Below are 6000 nucleotides of genomic sequence, written 5' to 3'. Positions count from 1 at the left end.
CGGTGGACCTGGTAGCAAGAATAATTCGGGCAGCACTACGACGTGAGCGGCTTCTTCGAGATCGCGCTGATCCGCTGGCATTTCCTGATGAAATTCTCTATGAGCGATATAGGTTTTCAGCCGAGGGAATACGGTACATTTGCTCACTTATTGAGCTGAGTGGCAGGAATGCCACTCGAAGAAGCTGTGCGCTCACTGTCGGGCAAACTGTTTGTGTAGCCCTTCATTTTTTTGCCACGGGAACCTCCTTACATTCAGTTGGTGATGCAGAAAATCTGAGCAAGAAGACACACTGACAAAATGATGGGCAGCTTGGCTACATACTACTCTGAATGATGTTTTTGTATTTGGCTCTAACTTGCTGCCATGTCCGACTGCTGCTCCCACATCTTAATAAAATGCAATATGAAATATTAATTAGGCCAACCTAGTATTTATTTGTCACAGATAATGAGTAAAGTTAATTATTTCTTTGATGTGGCCATGAATAAACTGATGAACTGATCAATGTTTCACCCGCTGTAGGGCAGTGTACGCCCAAACACAAATCTTACAGGCTAGAGCTATTTTCACTGTCTAAAAGCTCTTTATTGTCATTGTACAGGGACAGTCGCTACATCTGCTTGTTCATCCCGACACAGTAATACGAAAAAAAAACACTGAACATTTGTAGCCTACGCACACTCAGCCTCGCTTTCAATAAAACACACACGCGCATTCTATAACTGAGATCAGTAAAATGTGAAAACAATATAGACATCATTCAAAAATGAAAAAAGATAGTTGTTGCTTCAGTTTATTTATTTTTTAAATTAATGAGGGTTAATATGTAAAAGTTGCACAATATTGAGCTTTCAGAAATTAAAACACTAAGGGCTTAATATAATATTGATCATAATATTAATCACTGTTAACTTACGCATTTACACGGTCAGCAATTTTCTGCCAGCAGCCCTCCCTCGCTCTACTGGCGGCGACAGTGTTACTTTCTGATGGTTTCTTTGAATTCTTCATAGCCTTGCATAATAACAATCTGCTCATCTTGAGTAAAATATGTGGCCCAGGATTGATCCATTTTAACACGGAAGTAGAATAATATGACGTCAAACGCCCCCTTTTATGTGAACGCGCGCAGAGCACAAAGCAGAGAACCGGACTTGACAAAGTAAGTTGATAACCACCGTCGCAGTACCGTTTAACTCTGTTTGGGGACTTGGGGCTTTGTTGAGCTGCAGCATGAGCACAAAGCCTGGCTATGTTGAGCCCCCTTCGCAGTACAGGCCTCAGGTAGTTTACGGCTCGGACTGCTTTCATTTACCATCAGATGAAGACAAATATTAAAGATGTATTGCCCTCACTGTGGCAGAAAGGTACCTGAAAACCTTGTCGAAAGGCCTAACTTTTGCAGTTATTGTGGCAAGGGGCTTCAAGACATGCTTAGCGTTGAACCCACCGACGCACCGCCTCCAGGTAAGTTAACTAATGTAACGTTAAGTGTGGCTAATGAAGTAGTGAATGGGCTCGTCAGACCTGGTGGTCCGCAGGCAGGCTACATGGCTACATAAAATGAAGAATAGTGTTGAAACCATATACTCTGGCACTTTATTGTTGTATAGCCGGTAACATTGAAATTCATGGATTATAACGGCGTTACTAGGAGGAAGGGAGGACATTTCTCTCTGTTTGATAACTTGAGAAGTAGTAAGTAAGAAAGGTTAGGTTTGCTAATTAAAAAAAAAAAAAAAAACACGAGACAAAAGAGAGCCGAGCAACAGAGAGCTAGGGAGGGGACGGTAGCGTGAATAGCATTGCAGTTTCTTTTTAGATGTGTTAAAATGGTATAATGTCATTACATTTCTACTGAAAAATATAGTGTCCTGCTTCTCTGACAGACGAACGCGCCATGCTGCGCTCCAGTTGAATTGGACGTCGGGAAATACAGAGTAACGTTACGTCTACTCGGTCTTTACCGGGCCTTCTAACGTTAGTACGTAAGACTGGAAAATGTGCGAAGCCTGTGTGAACTTAAGTTTTGTTACCTGGTAAACACAAGCCAGGAGTTTGTGTCTGAAAACAGCCCATGTCTCCCACCAGGCCTGAACATATTATAGGGGAAACCCTGTGTAGTTTAGCCATGCATTTTATTTATACCGCTGTTGTTGTATATATGCACCTGTAATGCATGCTTTGCCATTCATAAGAATGCATTTCGTTTATTTCCCTGTAGTATCACAGAATCCTCCATCTACTCCAACCCCATTGGTAAAAACCTTCCTGGAATACCGGAAGAAAAAGGTAGAGGAAAGGCAACATTTTTCCTGTGGTAAAATGGGGACAAAGAACAAGGAAAAAAGGAAAGTTCAGGTAACAGTAAACGTTGTTCCCAAAATCTCAACCCTCTAAACATGAGCCCCATAGTAGGGTCAATTTAATGACAACCAATATATTTGTATAGATATAAAAATGTTTTAAAAAAAAAAAAAAAATATATATATATATATATATATATATATATATACATATACATATATACACACACACACACACACACACACACACTAATAGGCCTCTGTGTTGTAGTCTGTTAACTCTCAAAACAGCATTGAATTTCTTGTTTTACCCTTTTTTTCACCTGATTTCTGATCATGAATATAAAATGTTGTGTAGGTTACATTGGAAATTAAATTAGTTATCTGCCCAAGATCGATTATTACATTACATTTTTTGTTTTTCAAATGTACCAGCAAATCTGCTGTTTACTAAAATTTGAAGTAAAGATCAATTTTGCATCTAAATGTAACATTTGTCAGCCTTCAGCGAAACAATCACTTTTGAATCAAGCATTGATCTTTAATCCAGATGTAGAATCACCATATTTTTTCTATTGCAGATAAATCTTGGCTTGATGACTGCTCAGAAATGTGGTTTAAAGCGACACTGTGGGACAACTATTTCCTTGACAACAGACCCTGACAGCACTGCTCAAAGTCTTCTTCGTCAGGCTGTGAAAAAAATGAGGGACTTCAATAAAGATTTGGATGAGGGACCCTTCATCCTTCTTTATCCGGATGGATCTGAAGTTATCAATACCCCTGGGACACAAAGACCTTTTATTCTAAAAGAATACAAGGCAGAACTAGGCAAATCATATCAATGAATCAACATTTTCATCTGCTCTAAGAAGGACTTTGAAGAAGGTTAGTGTTTTTTCCATCAGTAGCTAATGTGCCTAGCTGTTTTACCTCTCTAAGAGAGACTGTAGCTAATTAATGAAGTAAAAAAACTAAGTATCCAAGAAACTGCTGAATGCAAATCTATTTTACTTTTTGTGCAGGTATATGTTGCTGTTGCTCAAACAGAGATCTGAACTTGAGCCAAAATCAGCTGCTTCTGACACAGTGTGTCAAGGTGGCTTTCCATTCAGCACTTTCTCCTAGATTAAGCTACTTTTTAAATGTTTATCATTAAATAAAAGTGGATTGGTGGTGGCCTTGTGGTAAGGGATCTGGGTTTCCAAATGGAACACTGGAAAGTTATGAGTTTGATCCAAGGGGTAGCCACCATTCTGCCCCTGAGCAAGGCAGTTAACCGCAAGTTGCTCCAGAACGACTGTCCCTGTAGTCGATTCCCTGTAGATAACAGTGTCTGTTAAATGATGTAATATTGTGACTCTGAGATTTTCATAAAAAGACCCACAGACTTTGATCTAGCTGACACACTGGTGAGTGCAACATATTTTTGACAGATATTCAGAAGTGGTCAGGGTTGTCAATGATTGATGCTGATATTTAGAGAGCTGGGCAGCCAATAACTCCTATGTAGGAAGTTACACCATTGGTCAGCCTACTGCTGCTTCTTCCTGTATACATATCAAACTAAAAGACCCATGTTTCAATCATATACTAGGTTTTGACCTGGTCTTGTTGTTTTTTTGCCTTTATGAGTGGAGGCATCTGCATTGTAGTGGCGGATTTGTCCTAAATAATAATGCCCTTTGTTCAAATAAAAAACATCATCAAAATCTATTCAAATGGCCACAGAGACACTTCAAGAGTGAATCTTATGTAGGTATGTGACAAAACAATTTTCCAGTCATGGTGGTACAGGTTTGCAGGTTTATTTTCCCTTTGGTGCCAAACAATTGATGATGGCATCTGTGTCTCTCTTGCCCTGTCACCCTGGTAAAAAAAACTATAAACCCTTCCCAGTGCCTGCCTTCCACCATCTGCCTCGTCATGTATATAGATTGACCCCTGCCAGTGCCTTCAAAACAAAAGCCTTATCAAATATTCAAAATCACAAAACAATATAATCAAACTAATTAACTAACTTGTACTCAATAAACAATAACAAAATAAAAAAAATGTTGAAATTATATCACAGAACGATGAATAGCTCCAACAGGCAGATGACCTTAAAATGTCAGATTAATCGGTTTCCCACTTGTATTAATGAACTATTTTTTGTATCTTCATATGTAATATGCGATATGTTGTTGTTTTACTACAGCCATTTGAACCTCAGCATGAAAGCAGCCCTGTACCAAAAGTGCCAGAAATGGGGTAATTGCATTTTTTGCATTTACATGTTTTTAGTTTTTGAGAAGTCTGCAATATATTGTGATTTGACCCTTGCAACCCTCTGTTGTGCTACTTTTCACATCATAGTGGATCCGCCTGCACATCTAGCCCTCTCCCAAACAAGCTAATCACTTTTCTAAAGTCATGTCATTGTGATATCAATGTAATTCATTGCAAACATTCATGGATTCACTTTTTCATTTGTTTGTTTTCAAGCAGCACTTCAGGGGCATCAGCTCAAGTTGTAATGGAAGAGGTATTCTATATTTTATTGTTCATAATCGATGTAAAACCTTTTTATAATTACATAGTTTAGCACTATTAATACATTAGACTATTACTGTAGACATTGCTATTAGATTATTAGAATAAATCAAATAAAAAAATCTAATAAATCAAATAAAAAAATGTCAGACTATTACATTTAGATATTACTGTAATGTAATGTACAATTACAGCACAGCTTTCACACAGTACGTCATATTTTTTCATATTTATGCTGACATGTTAATCTCAAATCAGGTGTTTATTTCGGACACTGATGACCCATTAGAGTGCAACTCTGGAGGACGAAAGAAGACTACTCCAAGGTAGTGAGTAGAGCTGTTGGGTATAATGTGACATTATTACACTAGGCAGATACCTTAAATTAATGATCAATGGTTAGTGTTGCAGATGCAGCCCTTGCCACCGAGACTGCTGTGAAGACGATGGAAAACACATTGTACAGGTAGTGTTTCTTTTAGGGTTTCAACACACTTTCAAACACTCACTGTCATGTCTTGTTTCACCATTTGTTTATTTCATGGCGGGGTAATGGTTTCAAATGGATCACCGGAAGGTTGTCAGAATGATCCTATGGGCTGCTTCCATTGTGTCCCTGAGTAAGGCACTTAACTGGTGCCCCAGGGGGAGTGCCCCTGTAGTTGGTTCACTACTAGTCGCTCCGAATGGTTATCTGCTGAATCATAATTAATCACGTTTGTTATTTTCAGCAAGTACACACAGCTGTATGCTCCTATTGTAATTGAGGATGATGAGGACGACAGTCAAGATTGTGATGTTATACCCATAAGCACTGACCCTGCAAAAACAGCCAAGTAAGTATTTATGGCTGCAATCATGTGAATTTTGTGTCTTATTAGAGGTAATCACTGGACCTTTTTTATTACCATTATTAAGTCAAAAACAGAACATCAGTGCTTTTGGACATGGCAGTCTATTTGCTATAATCTAAGTTTATCGAAAAAACATACACCAGTAAAAAAAAAAAAAGACAAATGGACATCTTAGTGAAGTAAGAGACTTCTTCTGTAAAGGAGTTCAGCATGAAGTTCAGACAAATTTTTGACAAGGTCATTTATCTTTTTTGTGGAAAAACCAGGTTAGATGCAAAAGATTCTCTGAAAGACTCTATAAT

The 6000-nt window shown here is 38.4% G+C and overlaps 1 long non-coding RNA gene across 1 annotated transcript; it reads left to right on the top strand.

Annotated features, from left to right (window-relative positions):
• Nucleotides 1–5079: 5079 nt before the first annotated feature.
• On the top strand, nucleotides 5080–5681 carry LOC115577913 (uncharacterized). Its single transcript, XR_003983302.1, has 3 exons — nucleotides 5080–5170; nucleotides 5248–5310; nucleotides 5576–5681. It is a non-coding gene; the product is annotated as an uncharacterized LOC115577913 (long non-coding RNA).
• Nucleotides 5682–6000: the final 319 nt, after the last annotated feature.

This window comes from Sparus aurata, unplaced genomic scaffold (genome assembly GCF_900880675.1).
Source record: "Sparus aurata unplaced genomic scaffold, fSpaAur1.1, whole genome shotgun sequence".
Classification (NCBI taxonomy): Eukaryota; Metazoa; Chordata; class Actinopteri; order Spariformes; family Sparidae; genus Sparus; species Sparus aurata.
The sequence above is the reverse complement of the archived record's forward strand: the minus strand, read 5'-3'. Positions and strand labels throughout refer to the sequence as shown.